This window comes from Sylvia atricapilla, chromosome 1 (genome assembly GCF_009819655.1).
Source record: "Sylvia atricapilla isolate bSylAtr1 chromosome 1, bSylAtr1.pri, whole genome shotgun sequence".
NCBI lineage: Eukaryota > Metazoa > Chordata > Aves > Passeriformes > Sylviidae > Sylvia > Sylvia atricapilla.
In genome coordinates this window covers 83,475,528-83,496,540 of record NC_089140.1, presented here as the reverse complement: position 1 = coordinate 83,496,540, position 21,013 = coordinate 83,475,528, and the positions used below count along the sequence as shown (strand labels likewise).

General features: G+C 41.4%; 1 protein-coding gene across 3 annotated transcripts in view; it reads left to right on the top strand.

The window, feature by feature from the left end:
• Positions 1-21,013, top strand: part of GRB10 (growth factor receptor bound protein 10) — a 143,298-nt gene that overhangs the window by 35,308 nt on the left and 86,977 nt on the right. The gene's annotated exons all lie outside the window — the stretch shown is intronic.

Genomic DNA, 21,013 nt, shown 5'->3' with positions numbered 1-21,013 from the left:
AAATGTATCTGTTTGCAGAATGCTATATTTGTAGGAACAAAGGCAGAGATTTTTACACTTGGTTAGATCCTATGCTTTTTGAGTCGTTGTGCTGTATCTAAGCAGCCAATATGGCATATTACAAAGAGTATATTTTAAAAAACCTTCAGCTAAATTCAAAGGTACTTGACCAAAATGCATGTAAAAGTTCTCTTTTTTTGCCTGGGCAGTAGTTTTAGTTGGCATAATGCTTGCTTTGTATTTTTTTATGAAACTGTAAATTGCTAGTTTGGATATGATATTTTATTTGCAGTTTTTATCTTCTGTTTCCATAATATGATTACCGCCCTGAGGATTTAGTTATGATTTTGGACCCTGAAGATACACAAATAATTAAACAGTGTCATGTGACATTTAAACCTTTTCCTTTTGTCCCAAGAGAAACATTGCTAGTAGTGATTACAACAGTCGTGCTACTCATTTGGAAGAAAAGCAAAAAACCAGATAAAAACAAAGTTTCCAAAAAATCTCTTTAGGATTAGGATTCATCCATGTTGTGTAATATGTCAGCTTACAAATTTTTTTCCCCAACAGGAAACCTCTAATTAGTTGAAAGTCTAATGTTAGTATATGCTGAGTTGTCAGCTGAATGTACCTGAATATTTTTCCCAATAGCAGGAAAAACATAACAGTTCTTTTATAGCTTCTTTTACAGCTATAAATATAGACTGGATATTGAGAAATGGGATGTCCTGAAAATCTGTTACTATACTTGGATCTATGAGTTTAAAAGAATATGTGACTAGATGTGCCTGGACTTCATAATTTTGATGCACTGTGAAATTATACTTCCAATTCATTTAGAGCATCATCTGAGTCATGATGTGAAGCTGAGGGGAAGGAGAGCTATGTAAGAGAAACTTGACATTCTAGGCAGTCATTTTTGAGCTGCAAATTCTTTAACTGAGTGTCAATCTCTCCTGTGAAAACAGTGTCTTCAGTGGTTCATAGGAAGTAAAAATTTGAATTTTCATTTTGGTATTTCCCTTTCTCTGACAAACCCTGTAGATAATCTGCTTTGGTCTGGAGCAGTCAGCAGACTGGAGGTGTCAGAACAACATGGGGTGACTTAAGATGGTGGGAAAGTGACTCAGTTATTTTTGGTCAAAGCTTACTGTGTATTAACTACCCTAAGTGCTTATAGCCAGTTTGAAGACTAGCAGTGGAACCCCATTCACAACTACTGTGCCTTCTGTCAGAGCTGAAGTTTGCATTAAAAAAAACCCCTGAACATCTGTTTTTCCACCCCTACTAAATCTGACTTAGGAGCTTTCATCAACTTGTCTTTCAAATTTGGCTGCAGTGAAAGCATTTTGTTGGTAAAGGGCTGAAAGAAGGTTAAACTAAATATGCTCTAGATGAGAGTGTAAAGAAGTATTCTATTTTTTCTGCACATTTTCTTACTTAATGTGAATGAAAAGCTATGAAGGACACAGCTCCAGAGATCCCAAGGGTTGGGACCTTGGTGCTGTAAATTCAGTATTAGAATAAATTGACACATTCGAGGTTGGGAATATATTTAAGGCAAGAAAACTGAGAACCTGGGTAAGTCTGTATGCCCTACAGAATATCCTTTAGAATGTCTTGCTGATGGTCCACGTTTTCTCATATTTTTAAATGTTTTTTGAGAGATGGGCAAGGTATAGAGCTGACTTTCTTACTGGGATCTTTGTTTGCAAGGTTTGATGCTTTCAGAACCTTTCAGGTCTTGTTTAAGAGCTTTTTTCTTCTTTTTCTTTTTAACTTTCTCAGGAGTTAGCACATAAACCACTCACACTGAGTGCATTCTCCTAGAAACAATTTCTACCTCTGTAAAAAAAAAAAAAAAATCAATACTATCTTTCAGTGGCTTTCAGGGGTCCTTTCCAAATTCTTGAACTCTTCAATAAAAATCCAGCAGTGAGAATTGGCAGTATTTGTCTTCTGTTCCTGGAAATTCAGAACATAGTCCCAGAATTTCTCAGAAAAAAACAGGATGATTTACTGTGTTTCCGTTCTTTTGCAATCTGTAGTCACAACAGTATTTATGTGCAGTGACTTGAACTCTAGGGGAATATTTACTTCTTTAACCCTTTGCTTTAATTGTGCAAGTCTTGGTGACACAAATAGCAAAAAATGAGAGGTTTTTTTTTCTCAGTTTATGAAGATAAAAATTTTGGGCACACTGGAATGTTCTGTTCATCTTCCACCTTCTGCCTTCTGTTTATTTTCTCATGACCAAGATGCAGGTATGACTTCAGTAATAATTAATATAGTTTGGTTTTAGTCAGCTCAATTCTTGTTTGAGAAAGAACTTGTAACTTAGTATAAAATGGACTACAAGCACTTGGCCACGAAGGAGGGAGAAAATGGAAATTGCTTTCTCTTAGGGGTACAGAACTGTGGATTTCAGGATTGCTAATAATCCTCTTGATCAGATAAGAGTGGAGAATATTGTACATCATACTTGAGAAGTTTTGTGCACTTCAAGAGGAGGAATTAAATACATAAGAGAATTAATCAGAGGGTAGCTACTGTAATGAAAGCCTCTTTCAGTGATGTCATATTTGTGAATGTGAAGGTGATATGCTGCCAATACTAGAACTACAATTGCAACATTGCCTTCATCTGGAGCAGCAGTTAGGCAGAGAGGTTCTCCAGGTTTTAGTGTGGCAGCTTTGATCCTTGTTTTCAATAAAATTATACTGTAAGTTAAAAGACATCTTTGGAGGTCATCTGATCAAAGTCCATGGCATATTGTTTTCCTAGAATGCTTTTGATTTGAATAAACCTCTAATTTAATTAGAGAATTACCTTGATGGATACAATAATACTCACCCTGGTGACATCCAGGTGCCTTCTATATGACTCAGTCATCTCTACCACTTTGGTATTGAGCATAACAGACTGTTAATTAGTGTTACTCTAGGAATACATGCTGCAGTCCATGTTTGTGTGCATAAAATGTCTTTTATCATTAAAAAAACCTGCATGAAATACATTTGATTGCAGAATTTTTCTCCAGGTGGGCTTAGAAAGGGCTGTTGAAACCTATGTTTTGGCCATCACTGTCTGCCTGACACTGAATATCTTCATTAGATTGGCTGTTGACAATTATTTATCTCTTCTTTGGAGATGTCACTTGCCAGTTGTGGTAAGAAAGTGGTCAGGCATGAGTGGTCCTGGTCATTCGCCTCCTCAGCTGGGCAAGGGAAGAGAATATAATAAAAGGCTTACAAAATGGGATAAAGGCAGGGAGAAATCACTCACCAGGTACCATCACAAGGCAGAACAGACTTGACTGGGGAAATGAGTTTATTACCAATCAAATCAGAGTAAAGTAATGAGAAATAGAGCTAAATTTTAAAAACACGTTCCCACTCACCCTGTCCTTCTTCCCAGGTTCTACTTCAGTTCCAGTTTGCTCTCTCTCCTACCCTCCAGTGATGAAGGGGGATGAGGAATGGGGATTGCAGTCAGTTCATTATACGTTGTCTCTGACAATCCTTTCTCCTCAGGGGGAGGACTTCTCACACTCTTACCTTGCTTCAGTATTGGGCCCTTCCCAGGGAGACAGATCTCCATGAGCTTCTCCAGTGTGGGTCCTTCCCACATGAGCACAGGTCCCTTCCATGGGGTGCAGTCCTTCTGGACCACGCTGCTGTTCCTTGTGGGGGTCACAAGGCATAACCTGCTGCAGCGTGAGCTCCTCTCTCCATGGGTGCACAGGTCCTGCCAGCAGCCTGCTCCTGCCGTGTCACAGCCTCATCTGGGCATCTACATGCTGTGGCACAGGGCCTTGGATGGGCTGTGTGTGGATCTCTGGCTTCCCTGTGGGACACCGTGGGCTGCAGTGGCACAGCTGCCTCACCATGGGCTGCTGCAGGGAAACTTCAGCTCCAGTTCCTGGAGCTCCTCCTTCCCCTCCTTCTTCACTGACCCTGCTTTCTGCAGAGCTGTTTCTCTCACATATTCCCACTCCTCTATTCATATGCCGTTTGTCGTGGTTTGGGAATGGTGCTTCTTGATTTAGTTCTCCCACTGAGACTGTCCAAACCACGCTGTTGCTGGGTCGTGCCCCCAGCCCTACCACTGGGGGTGGCCAGAGAGGAGAATTGGAGGCACAAAAGGCAAAGATAGCAGGTTAAGATGAGAACAGTTTACTGGGAACAGCCAAGAGATAAGAAAAGGAGCAGTAACAGCAACAATATTGACAGCTTAAGTGATTTCTTGGAGAGTGATTTCACAAGCAAAATGCTCATGGAACCTGACCAGTGCCAAGCTTGCTCATGAGGAAGAAACCCCTTCTCCTCAGAATCCCCCTTTTTCCACCCCAGGCAATGAGGTGAGGTGGTGTAGAATAACCTCCAATGCTGCCTCCCAGCTACTGCAGACATTAACCCTGTCTTTGTCAGAGCCAGGGCACAATTGAACTGATGGTTTTTTCCTTCCTCACAGAAGCCACTCCTGTCCCTCCCTGCACTGCCAAAGCCTCCTCATGCAAACCCAATACATGATTTTCTGTTTTGAATCTTAAGCTTACTCTTATTAGGCTTAAACATACAAGGATTCTGCTTGTATAAAATTAGGCCCAGAGTTTGGGTTTCTCACACTGAGAGGACAATATGGAAGGACCAGAGTGTACAAGCAGGCTTTCAAAGTCCTTGGGCATAGCTGAGTGAAAAAACACCAGATGCATTATTACATTGCATCATTCTTCTACATATTGCATAAAGAAAAGCTGAAATGTTGCTACTGCCAATGCAGAAAGTCATCAGATTTGTGAAATATGGTGTCAGTCAACAAATCTTTTATTGACGATACTCTTGCTTTAACAGTTTACATGTATGTGGTGTAGAGGGTTGACGGACTGGAGCAGACAAAGTACAAAGCAGCGCGAACATTAGTGAATGTTTTTACAAGACATGTTGCCTACAATATGAAGTTATGAAATCTGTCTCCCTGACTGCAGACTGCAAATGTTTTTTACAGATAGAGTTGATGCTGCTCGTTCGTTTTCACTGAAGACCAACTGAAGCTGGATTTTTAGCCTTTATTTCTCTTGGAAAGAAATCTGCTTTAAAAACTGTCCCAAAATGAGTTGTTTTCATTAACATTGAAATACAAGTGTGGTGCTTACCTCCCAAAGAGGAGTGGAAGCATACTTGCCACCGTTATGATGTATCATCAGAATACTTTATATGAAGCAAAGTAGCATCAAAGAAATTTGTATCTTGAAGTACGCTTATATACAATGGATTATGATTTCCCTTCTAACAAGAAATATTCGTCAATTTTTTGTTTGTTTGTTTTTGATGTACCAGTTTACCTTTCTACATTTCCAGTCATGAGTATGTACCTTATTGTTTGCTCTTCTGCTTTTGTATTCTAATTTACAGAAGCTGGTTGGCAAAATGTGAAGTCTTTTTTTTGAAAGTGAATGCAAGCAAGAAATTTCAAGTGGCTCAGTCCACATTTTCCAATTATATGAATGTTTTCAACCTATGAAGAAAAAAGACTCAAAACAACTCTAGCAGTCAATCATGCCATTTGCTACTTGCATTACTACTACCATTGGTCTGGAAACAACATAGATATTGCAAATCAAGTGAGGAAATAAGTTTAATTTCACATCTTCCTGTTAATGATTTCATGCTTAAACACTAGACTTACCCAGTCATTAAATGCAAGCAGTCCCTTGATTTAGCCCTGGTTTTCATTCATGTTAAGCCTACGGTTTGCTACTTTTATACTTAAGAGAAAGTTGAGGGGGATCTCAGGAATGTATATGAATACCTGAAACATTGTAAAGAGAATGGAGCTAGGCTCTTTTCCCTGGTGACCACAGCCAATGGACACAATCTAAAGCACAGGAGCTTCCCTCTAGATATTGGGCAATGCTCTTTCACTGTGAGAGTCACGGAACACTGGCAGAGGTTCCCTAGGAGAGGTGGTGCAATCTTCATCCTTGGAGATCATCCAAAGCCATCCAGACATGATCTCAGGTAACTGGCTGTAGATGGCCCTGCCTGAGCAGGGAACTGGGCCAGGTGACATCCAGAGGTCACTTCCAACCCCAGTCACTTAGTGATAGTGTGAAAATCAAAAGCAGTGGGTCTCCTTTGGTTCTGACTTCTATGCAAATCTTCTATTTCAGATGATACTTCCAGATTGAAAACATACCCCGTTGATAGGAATAGATATATTTTCTGTTGTTCTCTCACAAAACTTCATGAGAACATTTTGAAGCAATGGCAACAATCAGTTTAGTAGACTATAGCACCAAACAAAGTCCTGCATATTTTTTCGTGAGTTGGATCTTTTCCAAATGAGTAAATATTTAACAAGCTGTTTACCAACTGGTTATTTTGGAGAAGTACCAGTATGAGTTTCTTCATGTTAATAACAGCTCTAATTTAACAGAAGAGGGTTGATATACCAGTCCTAAGACAGCTTCACACTTCAAATGCCTGCATAAATATAAGAAGATAGAAACCTGAACTACAAAAGAATAGAAGCAATTTTTTAAACTGCATTGGTTATAGCCAACTGGAATTACATCGGTGATAGTTTGGGGGGAGTGTGCTTTTAATGAACCTTCCTCCTACAGATGTTCTGTGTTGTACATGTGAGTAAATAGTAACCAGTGGAAAAGATTATTTTGTTTTTTAAAAAGAGAAAGATAATATTGCTGTGTATTTGGCGCTGTCACTTTTCAAGAAAGCGTTGTGGCTCAGATAATTCTTAGTGTTGTCCATGCCAGTTGGCTCAGAGATCTTTTCTATCCTTGGAAAAGACCAGTGATACAATGTTGCCTTATATTTAAGTATTTCCAAGAAATATATCTAGATACAGAACTTGCATGAAGTTATGCCCAGTACATTTTCTTGCCTTACATAGTCCAAAGAGAATCTGTTTGATCAAAGGAAGGACAGTATTTCATAAGCACCTATTTACAGATATTTTTTAAGCTAAAAAAGAAGGGAGGAAAAACTTCTTCCAAACTACCAGTCCAAATCCTATGATTCTGCATGAGGCTGTTTGTGTGATCAAATCTGAGGAGAGAATTTTCCTGCTTCTAGAATGAAACTGTGTATACAATTTCCAGACTTCATTGTTTGTGTGATGCCTCATGGCAGAGATCTCCTTGTTTCTACACTTGCAGACTTTCTACTCCAAATTGAAGCTGCTGATTCAAAGAAGAGTGGAGAGCTTGAACTCACCATGGCCTTGGTGTGGTGAAGGTGCCATCTACTCTGTGAAGCTAGAGATAAATATGTCAGGTCCACCTGGTACTTGCTATGACGGAAAACAGTCTTTGTCTGCTCTTTTTGCATCCCCTAAGAACTTTACTTTCCATTCCCACTGTAATGTAATCTAAAGTGGTCTTTTAAAAAAGTTATTCCTAGATTCCCACAAAACTGCCACTTTTTGAGGTGTATCTTTCATTCCTGCTGTTGCAGGTATGTTCCCTTCGTGGAGAGGTGAGACGGAAAGTGCTGCACAGAGCAAGGACTTTGTTCTTGTACGGCTGACTTTGCTTTTTCAGGATGGAATTTTACCAAATTGATCAGCTTTCAGGAATCCTTCATGAACAAAGGGCCAGATTATTGGTATTACTGGCCTTTCATGCTAGATAGTATTGATATTTTAATCTGAGGCATTAAGATACAGTGTTTTTATTTCTGGTTTTGAAAGAACCGTGAGCAATGAAAGGTAGAACACAAATGCCCAGCAAAGCTCTCAGGCTTTACTGCTATTTTAAGATAGCTTTGGCCCGTGTACTGGTACGACCAGTGTGCATATTTGAAATTCTAGCCTCTACAATGAAAAGGCAAGCCCTCGGAAACAGCCAGTGGTTTTGGAGCATGCTGGTCCTTTGCAAGCTGAATGTTAAACAATGACTTAAGACTCTACTACACACTGGCTGTAGCTCTTGATGTCTTACACATTGGCTCCATTTTTTGACATAATTTTGGCAAGTGGGGGAGCCTGGCAATCCTTCATGCTAGAGGCCTTAGCTCTAATAAAGCGCTTTAGTTATTAGCACAAGTAAATAGTTGTCCATTTGTGCTTCATTAATGCATATTAGTCATACAGTAAATACTGTCATGCTGGCAACTTCCCCAGAGTAGTGAATACTTCTGTACAGTTCAGGAGGGGGTTTCTGACAAAGTGGTGTTGGCACCTTTCTTGAAGAAGTTCTTGAAGCTATTAGTGCAGGAGAGTGACAGGCCATAATTTCAGCTCACATGAGATTTGTAGAGTTGATACTTCAGTGCAGGAAAGAGGTATTTTTGATGATTTTTATGCTGTTGCAGTAGGTTCTTCTCAAGTATTCAGCTGACTTTTCTACAGCCTTCAGCTATTTTGAGGCAGGTTGCTTTGGGCTGTGGGGAGTACAAATGAAGTGCCTACTCTTCTAATTAAAATAGATGTTCCAAAAATCCTGTATGATTTTCCAGTATTGTAAAATTTAAATTTTGTATTTGAGGAAACCTTGTATGTGCAGCTAGTTGAAATCAGAAGGCAGCACATTGACCTATCATCTGTGTGTTTTGGTTTCTTGAGAGAGAAGACCCCTAGTAAAAATGGTATAAAATTGCAAACAAGTATGACTTTTTCTTTGGAAAAAGCCAGCATAGATTTATGAGTTGCTGTTTTTGTCTGTTTGGTTGATTTTGTTTGTTTGTTGATGTGGAGTTTTGGTTTGTTTTTTTTTTTTTTTGGTTGTTTTGTTGTGGTTGTTTTTTTTTTTTGGTTTTTTTTTTTTTTGCTTTGGGTTCCTGGCAGTGACTTCCAGAAGAACTTGGTCCATACTCTTGCCAGCTTGTGAAGGCTGACCAGCTTCTGGTTCTTCATATTGTCATTCTCTCCTGTTTTGAAGAGGAATGTGTTTTCTGCCTCTGAAGTCACCAGGATCGATCATCCTCTGATTAGTGACTTACTATTTGAAGATAAGAGGGAGTAGCCTTGCTAGTGTAGTATTGGCTAGCATCCTTAGCATCTTCTGATGCATCCTATCTGCTCCTAGTTAGCTTGTCTGATCCATAACTTCCCTTTGCTGTGAGTAATGGTTCAATCCTCCAGATGCTGACACTGTGCTCAGAGAATTGGGAGACATGAGGAGCAGTTGGAAAAAACTGAGGCAAAAAATCATTGGTCTTTTTTGTCTTTAGCTACTGGATCCTGTGCACAACTGAGAACTAACAAAACTAATATTAGCCATCCTTTTATCCTTACTTGCCTATATAACAATTCTTCGATATTTTCATGGGATCCTTTGCTTGCTCCAACTCTTCTGCATGTGCACAGTCTCCATGTTCCTTCTGCGTAACCTCTTCCTGCTTCAACCTTCTTTGCATTTCAGCATCTAAGCTGAGGCAGGAGATGCCTGTCCATTCAGCTGGCTTTTTGCCTTAACCCTGTGACTTTCTGCATGCCACAGTGGACCATTCTTGAGGTTTGAGGAGGCTGTCCTGCAAGATCAGATTGTTCTCCCGATTACCTTTGTTCTTCAGAGAAGTCTGCCATGGGAACCTTGCATGCAGATCCTTGAATGGGCCAAAAATCTGCTTTCCCACAGTCCAGGACTGTAATTCTGCTGTTAGTCTTGCTCTCTTTGCTTTCTCATTACTGTCCTCTCTGCATCATCTGCCATCAACCTCTTCCTCCCGAAATGGCTCTTCTTTGTCTATCAGTTGGCTTTGCCAGCTTGTTGGTCAAGCAGACAAGTGCTTCCCCAGCTGGCTCACTGATCACTTGTGAAGTTATCTTTAACCCATTCCAGATATCTGTGTAATGTCCAGTGCTGGCTGCAACTGGAACAGCACTGATTGCTTGTGAGTGGGTCAGAAATGTGATTTAGCTGATCTGTGTCAAGTTTCTCCCCATCCCATGCACCTGGCTGCAAAAATGGACTCATTTGGTTTGAGCAAGACAGGTATTCTGAACATTAATCTTCTTAAAGATGGTGAGTGCTACTTTTGGGAAGAAGTATCAAGGTGGAAAATGAGGGGCTTGGCAGTGTGACAGAAGCAAAGGAGAACCTAGAGATACTCTCCAATTGTTCAGGTGTTTCCTGTCCCAGCACTGTCCTTTGTGCCTTCCCAGCCAGGCTGTTGGTACTCAGTCTGCTGTTGTGGCACTCTGAGCTTCCCTGATGTTTACTCTCTCTCACAAGGCTTACATCCAAGTGGACTGTCTCCCATGCTGCCTTCTCCAAGGACCTCCTGCCAGCCCTATCTCCCCAAGACTGTCCTTGGGGTGATATAGGGAAGCTCCCTCTTGCTGAGTGGCTTGTGAGTGTTCACCCTCATATCTGGCTGATGCTGCTCTCCTTTGGTCATGACTGCCTCTGGCTCTGAGTCATTTGGTGGGGAGGCATTAGGAGAGTCCTGGCCAGATGTTCCCTTTCCTCTCCACTGTGGGCCCATTGCAGAGGAGATGCCATCTGCCTGCCTGGAGAGCACTGAGGCAGTGCAGGTCAGGGAGCAAGGGCTGACAAAAGGCTTCACATGCATTAACTGTTTTATTGATTGTAAAAGGTTTGTGCCTAGCCTGGCAAGGTTAACATCTCCCTTTCCTGCGTGTGGGTTTTCTACCTCTTCCATCTCTGGCAGAGACCCGACCTCCCACGATTTCCTTGAGTGGTTGTGTTCAGGGTGATGGAGAGTAGTGCCTGGGGGAGCTTGGGAGAAGATGTTCTAGCTCTCCTGGAAGGAGATCACAGGTTGTTTCAGGAAGACATCTTGGCAATGATGATGTCAGGAGACAGTTAATTGTGTCTGTGGCTAGTCTGCTTCCATGGGGCATCTTTCCTCATCGCCCTCTGTGGGCTCTGGGTCTCCTTCCACCTGGCTGAGTGAAGCCCTTTTATCCTGCACAGTCTTTCTCTGTGCTCGTACCCTGTTCCCCCTCTGCATATCCTCCTTCTTCCAGAGCTCTTTCTTGGGCTCATTATTCTTGGCCATACCACCATGACCTTTTGTCATGACATCTTGGAAAGATTTCTATGGAAGGTAACTCCAGGATCATATGTAACACACGTTACATATGTACATAAATAATCCATTTATTAAAGCAACTCAACATGTTTACTCACCCACACATGCCCTCTCAAGTCAGGTGATTTTTTTTCCTTTTCAAATTCAGGACAGACCCAAGGAGTTTTTCAACCCAAATATATGTGCCAATATTTGAGGTAGTCACCTGAGGTGTTTTGTAGCTGGAAGCATTTGTAGAGCCTGTTTTCTAAGGTAAATGTGAATTAAGACTTCAGAAAACCTGTTTCTCTACTTCTGAACCTATAGAAGTATATAAGGCATTGTGTTGCAAATTTGATGGAAAAAATGCCTTCTTATGTGTTTGCTGGTGAGATTTCTGCCTGAAATACGTTATTTTTTTTGCCATGATGTGAAAAGGGCTAACTGAAGTGTGCTAAAGATGTTTTGAAAAAGGCACCTCTTGCAATCATGTTTTTTCTGGAGTCCTTTATGTCCTCAGAGTTATGACAGGCTGCTGGCTGTTGAATATGAACTGTCTGTATGGTTAAGTCACAAACCATAACTGCTATGCTGGCTGAGAGCAAGTTGGAAAAATAGTTTTCTGACAGCGTGTCTTTTGAGTATGGCTTGCCCTGAAGATTAAAATAAACCCAAACCCACAAGACCAGAAAGTTCTCGTCTATCAACTGTGCAAATAGCATCTTCTGAAACAGGAATATTGACACAATAACATGTATTATTATGATGTGAGATTACACACATGCCATCAGTATTGTGGTATGCTAATGGGCATCTAGTAATTTGTCGCAAATAATTTTCTCATGTTCGTGAATAGTTTTCTGTTCATCTGTATTCAGAAGGTGGCCCATTCCTCTCACCTCTCAGCTTGATTCTGAAGCCTAGTTCAAAGTTTTTCCTCTTCTCCTCCTCATCCTATGATTCTTCTTCTTTTTTTTTTTTTAATCTCTGATTTGACTTTAATCTCAGCATGAATCTTTCCCACTACATTTTATTTCATAGACCTGCATTTTTGGGTTAGAAACAATAGCTCAAAAGTAGAGGAAGCAGTACAATAAATACTGGTTGTGCTGTTAAAGGTACCACCCTGAACTAATCACCATTCAGCTGAAGTGTGGTAGCTGCTCATGTGCAAGCTGCCAGCCCCTTGAACTGCAAGGTAAACAAGTTACTTCCCTTCCCTAGTCTTTAGCAGTGGTTCCACAGAAGAGAAAGAAAAGCCACTTCAATACCAGTTGAACAGCAGCTCACCCTTTTGCATCCCATCTTTTCTTGGAGTGAACAGTAGAAATGCATTTGCAGAGATGTTCTTGTAGTTGACAGCAGTAGTGTTTCAGTGTTGCTAAGGCCAGCATGATGAAACATTGCACATGGGGATTTATTACAACTGTGGGGCTTCTTGAACTTTTCTTCTGGCTGACCAGCTTTGCAATCTCTGTTCACATCTCCTTGTCTGGAGACCCTTTACCTGGGCAGGTCTTGTTTTGAGGTGGTTTACTTATTTTGTTTCATGTGCTGCCTTGGCAATGTTTGGCACACTAGACCTTCTTCCAGTAGCATACTGGTAGTTATGAAGCCCTTTTGATCTGTTGAGGCTTTAATATAGCCTCAGAGGCTTTGTGTGGAATTAAAGCAGCTGCTGCTAACCATGTAGCAGCACCTCGCTGTATGTTCTGATGTGCTGTGGATAACTTCCTTGGATGTGTCCAGTAGGTGTTAAAAGTAGTGGGGAGGAGCTGTATAAAATAAGTGGTCACTTGACACACTTACACTGTGAACAACTTTAAAACAGAACAAAACAAAAAGAAAACCTTCCAAGCATGAAGAGGTGATTGACGTGCTTGCTTTTAGTGTGCCAGCTTCTGCAAAAACTGAAGATTTATACTTTGTATTGTGCTTTCTGGGACTGCATGCAATTTTACATGTAATTTGTTACTATTTAAATGCAAATTGCTGATCTTTTGTAAATTTTCTTCCTTCAGAGAATGTTAAGTCAATAAAGATTTTATGATAAAGCCATCTTCTTAATGCAGGATAACTGGTAGAGCTACTTGCAATTAACTCCCTTTCCTCCAGGAAAGGAAAACATCACTACCTTGAGATGGATAGACACAAGTATGTATTTTTATTGATACTGAAACAAGTGCAACAATGAAGCATATTTCTTATAGTACCTAGATTTTTGAAAATTAGACTGAGGTAGGTAAGCTAGACAGAGCACTGAGAGAAGTTCTCAGGCTAAAAAGTACCTTTGAGGTGCTTGGATTTTACTATAGTCAAACCTAGATACTTATTTTACTAAGGACAATGAAGGTGAAGAAAATCAGAATCATTTCGGTTGGAAAAGACCTCTAAGGTCATTGAGTCCAATGTTTAACAGATAACCACCCTGTCAACTAGACTATGGCTTTAAGCTCCACATCCAGTCGTGAACACCTCCAGGGATGGTGACTCCATCACCTTCTTGGGAAGTTTATCCCAATGTTTAATAGCCCTTTTCATGAAGGAATTTCTCTTGATGTTCAACCTGAACTTTCTGTGGTGCAGCTTGAGGCTATGTCCTCCCATCCTGTCACTGGTTGTCTGGGAGAGGAGACTGACCCCCACCTGGCTACAAACTCCTTTCAGGCAGTTGTAGGGAGTGATAAGGTCCCCCCTGAGCCTTGTTTTCTGCAGGCTAAATGCCCCCAGCTCCCTCAGCCACTTGTAGGACTCATTCTCTGGATCCTTCACCAGTGCCATTGCCCTTCTCTGGACTTGCTCCAGCACCTCAATATCTTTCGTGTAGTGAGGAGCCCAGAACTGGACACAGAGGCTCAAAGTGTGGCTGAGTGCAGGGTGACAGTCACTGCCCTGGCCTGTTTTTGATGCAAGCCAGGACCTCATCAGCCTTCTTCGACATCTGGGAACATGCTGGCTCATGTTTGACTGCTGTTGACCAGTGCCCCCAGGTTCTTTTCTGCTAGGCAGTTTCCCATCAAGTCTTCCCCAGCCTGGAGTGTTGTATGGGGTTATTGTGACCCAAGTCCAGCAGCTGGCGCTTGGACTTGTTGAACCTGATATAAATGTCCCTTTGATCCATATGCCTCTGCAGAGCCTTCCTGCCCTCCAGCAGATCAGCTCTCCCATCCAGCTTAGTGTTGCCCATGAACTTAGTGATGGTATACTTGATACCCTTGTCCAGATCATTGGTAAAGATACTCAAGAGGACTGGGCCCTATATTGAGCCCTGTAAGTTTCTTTCATTTTGAGAAATAGGTGTAAGACAGTGATGCATTGAAATAGTCAGGATGGCTCCTGTTGTTGGTCTTATCTAAATTTTTGTTTTCTTTCGAGTTGTTATGAATTGACAATTTTGATGTAGGTTTTTCTGTAATGCAGGCTGCAGCATCATTTGTATTAGAAATTTTGTCTAACCGTTGTGTGCTAACACTTGGGGGTGGCAACTTAATGAAGTGTGATAGAGCATCACTGTGAGGATTTTTCTTTTCCTAGGAAAGCTGTTTTGAACATCGCTGTGTGTCCTAGGGTAACTTTATGATGCTTGTATCCCCAGTTATCTGTTCTGTTTAAGCTGGATGTTAAGGTCTGCACCTTTAAGCCTGGTTCAGAGAGAGAAGGGAGGAAAGCAGAAGCGTGCAGTTTGTTTGCAGAAACTGCACTTGCTCCCCTGCATTCTTTTCACAGACTGTGTTATCTGCAGGAGGGACAGTGGGAGAGAGCTCTCCTTTGCTTTTAGTTAGTTTTATTTAGCAAGCTGAGGCAGAGAAGTTCCCCAGACTGTGGCTTATTTTTTTTTCTTGGAGCTGTTCAAACCTGCATAAAGTACATTACTGATTTGCTCTGACTGTAACCCTTCCTGATATTTGGCTAGGGGAGAACACAGCAGTCTGTTCCAATACAAGATCTTATTCTAGGTGATTAATCATGAATAATTGCTGTGCCTTAGACTGGTGTCTGTGATTTCTGTGGGATTTAAGTAGGGTATAGACCAGTCAACTGAAGTGTATAAACATTTGCCCCGTATCTGAGATTCTGAAATGTTTTTTTTTGTTGTTGTTGTTGTTGTTAATGCTTGCTGTTGTAGAGATGTGTAAAGAGTTAATTCTGTATCAAATTGAGAGCAAGTCACCTGAACTACAAATGCCCTTGTCTGAAGCGAGCAGTCAATGAGTTCTGGGGCAGATGGCACCATGTAACAGGAGAATGGATCTTTATCTGAGCAGGAAGGTGTGTGGTCCAGATAATTAGGATCATAGGTTTGATCAGATGGGACAGGCACTTCTAGACCTAGTTAACTATGTATCTAGTCTCAAGAATCACTGTTGGGAAGGAGGGGAGAGGTACTAAGCACACCCTAAATTTCAGCAGTTGAGCAGATTGACTAGAAAGTAGAGGTCCATGTTGCTAATAGTTGAAACAAGGAAGGATAGCAAAGTAGTCTTGTATGAATTTGTTCAACATGACCCTTTATATTGGTCAGATTATCAGTATGAGGACCTGAAGTGCAGTTTCATTAGCAGGTGAGAGTTACTTTGCTCACTGACATCCAGTAGATTTTAATGATCTATGTGGCTCCTTCTCCACAGGAGGTTTATAATTTTATCATTTCTGTTGAGGGCTGTGGAGAACCTATTCACCCCTTGGCCTGTTCAGATTCTCAGTTTGAACCTGAACCATCACAAAGAAAAAAGGGGGATAGCACTATTGGTGGTAGGAGAGCAGACCAACATTCAGAAGTTATAAATTCCTTTATGTTTCAGGTTGCATTCCTTTGTTGAGTTTCGTCTGTCTTGATGTCTAGGGCTTCCTAGATACAAGTTTACACACACTTAAATGTAATTTAGGTTATCTGGCTGTGGTTGCCACTTCCCAAAGCATAGAGATTTGAATATAAATTCCTAAAGAGAATGCCGTTGTATGGAAACAGTGATTCCTTCAACCCAGGCGGCATCTTCCCTTCCCTCCTCCCTCCCCTGGCGTGAGACACACAAATGTGTTGCTGCAGTGCAAGATCCAGAGTCCACCAGCTCATCCTTTCAAGCACTGAGCCTTCCAAGGTTAATTCAGGGCATCATTAGCTAGTGCTTGGACAGACTGTCCAAGGAAGGCATTTTGCAGAACGTCTCCTGTCCACGTGATAGAAGGATGCTGTCAAAGCCTGACTCCCAAAGCCAGTGTTCTTGGAAGCAGCTGGCCAGCAGTGCTGCTATAATCAATGCTGTAGTGGATTTGATACCAAGTGGAACAGATGAGCTACCTTGTGTTTCACAGGTCTGGGCATGGGGAGGCCAGTGTGTTGGAAAGGATCAAATATCCTGTACCTTCTTTCTGTGTTACAGCTTCCCCCTTAAGCATATATGAATTTTTTTAAATTTTCTTTTTAATAAAAGCTTAAAGGAAATAATTTTGAAGATGTTTTCTAAGATTGGACAGGTGTGTTAGCAAGTGAGCATTGCTGAAATTTGCCATTGCACCAGGGTACAAATATTCATTCCCATTATGTTTCTTTTTGTCCTTCTGATGAAGAGGGAATATAGTCTGACCATGCACCTCAGAAACTTGGACAAAACATGGAAAGTGACTCTGGTAAGGATTCTTGAATAGGCTAAAGGTTTTATGAGCAGCAACACATTGTTGTGGGTTGCATTGCTCCCTTAGATTGTGTGAGCACCATCCAGTATGGTAGTTGACATGTATGAACTTGTGCTTTTGGCTCAGTTTAAGTACTGTAGTCTGTTAAGTGTCAGTTCTTTGATACAAGATCTCACTGAAAAGCTTCTTTAAAAAACAAGATGAATATGGCATACTGCTTTAAGTTATACTTTCTCATGGTAACAAAGCTCCATTTTTAAATTCAATTCCTATTGATATGTATGGTTCACTCTCACAAAAACCAGATTTTTCAGGGGATTTAATGTTTGAGTCAGTATTGACCAAAACCAAAGAGCTTGGAACATGCAGCAAAGGATGTAGCTTTGAACATGTATCATTGTCAGTGGCAGTCCCTTGCCAGTGATAGTGACTTTCTTTAGAGGTAAGGCTAATTTACAATTAAGTACAAGCTAGAGATACATTATCAGGTTCTGTGGGTGCCAGCAGAAGAAATAAAATTTCCATATAAGCTTGCGGCTTTCCTACTGTGAAGAATTTCCTAATATAAACTACATGTATTATGTGGTGTTTTGTTAGAAATGAAAATGAACCCAGTTTGTTTTTAAAAAAGATGTTAAAAGATACTTGATCAGTGAGTAAGTACGTAATTTTTCTAAGTACTTTATAGATGAAGACACCTCTAAGGAGTGATTGCTTTCACTGAGAACTTTGTGCAATTGTTTCTTTTCTTTCAAGACTTTATTTTAGCTGTAAACTTTGTAAACTGTCTCTAACAGCCACAGTGGTTTTAGTCTCATTAAAAATAGAACAAAGCTTTTAGCATTTCTAAGCCTGTCAGTTGGATTCCCTCATTGCTAGCTGATTAAAAGACAGCAACTGTGATGCATTGAATTTTCATCTACCATAATAAATGGCAGTCTGGTCCAAAAAGTGCACACTGTGGAGTATGCTATCCATTTTCTCTGTGCAGAGTACAGGGAGACAGCGCAATTTTTGCAGAAATGGCTGGTTCCTACTAAAAGAGGGCTGCATCTAGTGAGGGGGTTTTTGCCAAATTTTGGGCTCAGGAGTGTTGAAAGCCCTGTTAATGCCAGCTTTGCAAAGATCAGCCTAGAGAAGCTGAATCTCTAATCTTTGCCTGTATGCATGCTGTAAAAGTGCATTGGTGGAGCTGTCGGCTAACACTCACTGTGCTCACTCCTGCCTTACTGGAGAAAAGCCTTTTAGGAGTAAACAGCTGCTGGAGGAGATACTGTTGGAGGTTGCTAGCTGTGGTCCAGCTCCTGCTAGACTGCATTAATTAATTAATTACTTTCCTGGATGCCAAAGAGACGCAGGGAGTTGGGGCAGGGGTGACAGGAAGAAGCTGGTGATGGCGTGTTTTGGTTTGCCCTGATAGCAATTGCAATGCAGGTAGTGATAAGTCACATAACTAGACTCCTAAAAATAAATCTGAAGCGCCTTCAGAAAAATAAGTTTCTGGCTCAGCTGTAGCAGTGGCTTCTATAACTGTGTGGGGCTGTAGCTTTTAGGAAGAAACACTTCAGTGGCTCGGAGCATACACACTATGGGGTTGCAGTATTGTCAACAGGATCCCAATCCCCAGGTTTTTTTAGACCTGAAGGTTTTCTGATCAGTGAGTTGCTAAAGCCCAGAAGGGGTCAGGAGATAAATTCCTACAAGGTCAGATTGACAAGCCTTTCTGCCTTCCCCTGTATCATGGGACGTAATATAATTCCTGTGATTCATTTAACAAATTCTCTGCCACTGCAGAGGCATGGATCACAGTTGCAGGTCTGTCATGTCTGTCAGCCTCATTTTCCTTTTCCCTTTGCTAATTCCTGGTCTGTTGTAGCTGTCATACATGTTGCATGGTGGGCTCGTAAGTCTGCTGAGGGTTGTAGGAATGTGTGGATCACAGCAGGTCTGTGTGCCCTGCCGGGATATCGTGTGTTTTCAGTGATTTGTGGCACTGAGGATTGGAGGTGCTGTGGCGTGTCGAGAGGAATGTGCTGCTGCCTTTGCTGCTCCTGTAATCCCGAACTGGCTTGTTTGTTCTTGGTCTCTAGGGTTATTGCTCTCAGCCTTGACAGCCAGTACTGTAAAATCAGAAGGATTCCTGCAGTTAGTGGCTTTGCTACTTCAGGAGAGAGAGCCCAACTTTTGACAAAGCTAAGTGGCTTTATTTTAAGCCCTTGTTTGTACAAGCTCTCTTAGCAATGGGAATGCTAAAATTCTAGGTTCACAGTTACTCTGTTGACTTACTGAGCCTTTCACTTGGCTCTTACCTAGTCAAATGACTATAGTTAAGAGGGCAGGAAACCAGGTTACAGGTCTTTAATTATGTAATATGTGGGTTGTCTGAGAATGCGCTTTAAAGCTTTTTGCCTGGTGTGCAAAGCCTGTGTTTTCTTTATTTGTATGACATGTTAAACAGTCTGGTAGAAAACAGTAAAACATACACACTGTCTTTGAGTAAACTTGAAATAGTTTGCAAAGCAGTGACTTTGGACAAACCCAAGAACCTTGCACTTCCCTCAGGACTCTCATTGGAACACATTTCTTCAAACTCTGGGGTGTCATCTTGCTGAAAATACGTTGTACCAAACAGCTGTCTGGTAGGGGAGTGTGCTGCTGTGTTTTTAAGAAAGGAGTGTCACATGAATTACTAATTGATCTGGACTGTGGAGTTTGGATTAGAACTTGGACATTGGTCTGGATATGTCAGTTGGATTTATTCTTGTAATAGCCTGTTTGCTGTCACAGGGCTAAGAGTAAAATTGAGTGAGCAGGAGCTCTGGATGGCTGTGGATACCAGTAAGCTGTAGGAGAGTTTACTGAGATGAATAGCTGGCTACTCGACACTCAGCATAATTGAGTCTATTATCCTCTTTGTACATTTGATGCTTGAAGTAAACCAAAGCTGCAAAATCATGGTATAAAGAATCAGCATAGCTTAAAAAGCAGTCCAGGAAGTTACTTTACATAAATGCAAACAGTCTTTTGTTCGGAAAGTGGGGAATCTTATGAAGCATCCTCAGAAGAAATGCTGTCTAATTTGTTCATTGCCTAAGGAAACTCCAGGGGCACGTTAAGAATGACAGTACTGAGTCAGATAAAGAAATGTTTGTCTATCTGTATCCTTTTTCTAACAGCAACAAGTTGCAGATACAAAGAGAGAGTGTAATTTCTCCAAGTATCCCCTTTCTGCTCCTGAAGCCTGGAGCTGTGTCTGCTTTTTCACAGCCCTTGGTGTTCATCTTATCAGTGAATTTTTGTAGCTGCTTGTTTTTTTCTGGGAAGCAGGTACACTTGAGCACTCTGCAATAGCTTCCTTGGTCTGTGCTAATGTAGGGTACTTCATTTTGCTTTACACAAGTTGCCTGAACAGAGTAAAGCTGTGGTGGTTAAAATAGTGGCTTTGGTAATTTTCTCTTTATGCTCAGCTAGTTTTAAGACCTGTACTTTGGTGTGATGAAGGAGCCCCGCCAGGTTGGCAGGGAGCTCCTGTTTGGCAGGAGTGCCCTCTCTGCAAACTGTGGCATATCTGCCTCGATAGTCTCCTAAATTGCGGTGAGACCCGTCAGCACGGCTGACTTTACTTTCTGTTGTGCTGGACGGTGTACAAACATCAGAAGTATGTCATGATCTTAATTTGTTGCTGTGGGGCTGCTGGCATGAGTACGCGTGACTCTTGCTCAATTGAACCTTTTGTTCAGGGGCACGGCAGTGTGGGTTTGCAGACAGCTACAGTAAATCCAAAAACAGGGACTGTCTTCTTGGTGGTCTGGACATCCTCAGTCTGGCCATGCTCCCAGGAGCTTCCGAGAAGCTGTGCTGCAACTTGTAGCCTTTCTTCATCTTGTAAACTTCCAGAGACTGCTGAAATTAGAAGAGGCTGAAGTCTTCAGGGGATTTCCAGACGTCTCCAGAAAGCTGCTCTGTCTTTTCTAGTGCTAGACCCCTTTCTTCACAATGAATGAGGGAGAAGAGAGGTATAAATGATACTTCATTATTTGTACATTCAAATCCGCCTCCTCCCTTCTCTAAGCACTATTTATGTTTAAGATTATCCTGAATGACTGACTGGATAACCTTTGCTGAAAAATCTAGGATGAGAGAAGCAGCAGTAGAGTGATAGCAACACACTGGTCTGTCTAATAATGCAGTCTCATACTGATAAATACTCTCCTGAGCTAAACTGCAGGTGGGAACAGTGGCACTTGGAGCTATAGAGGCGATTGAAGAGCACGTGTGCAGACAGTAGAGCTGCTGTAGTATATGTCTGGCTGATTCTCTGATTAAAAGATGAGATTTAATGTTTTCTTAGATAACTGAAATGCTTATCATGCTAG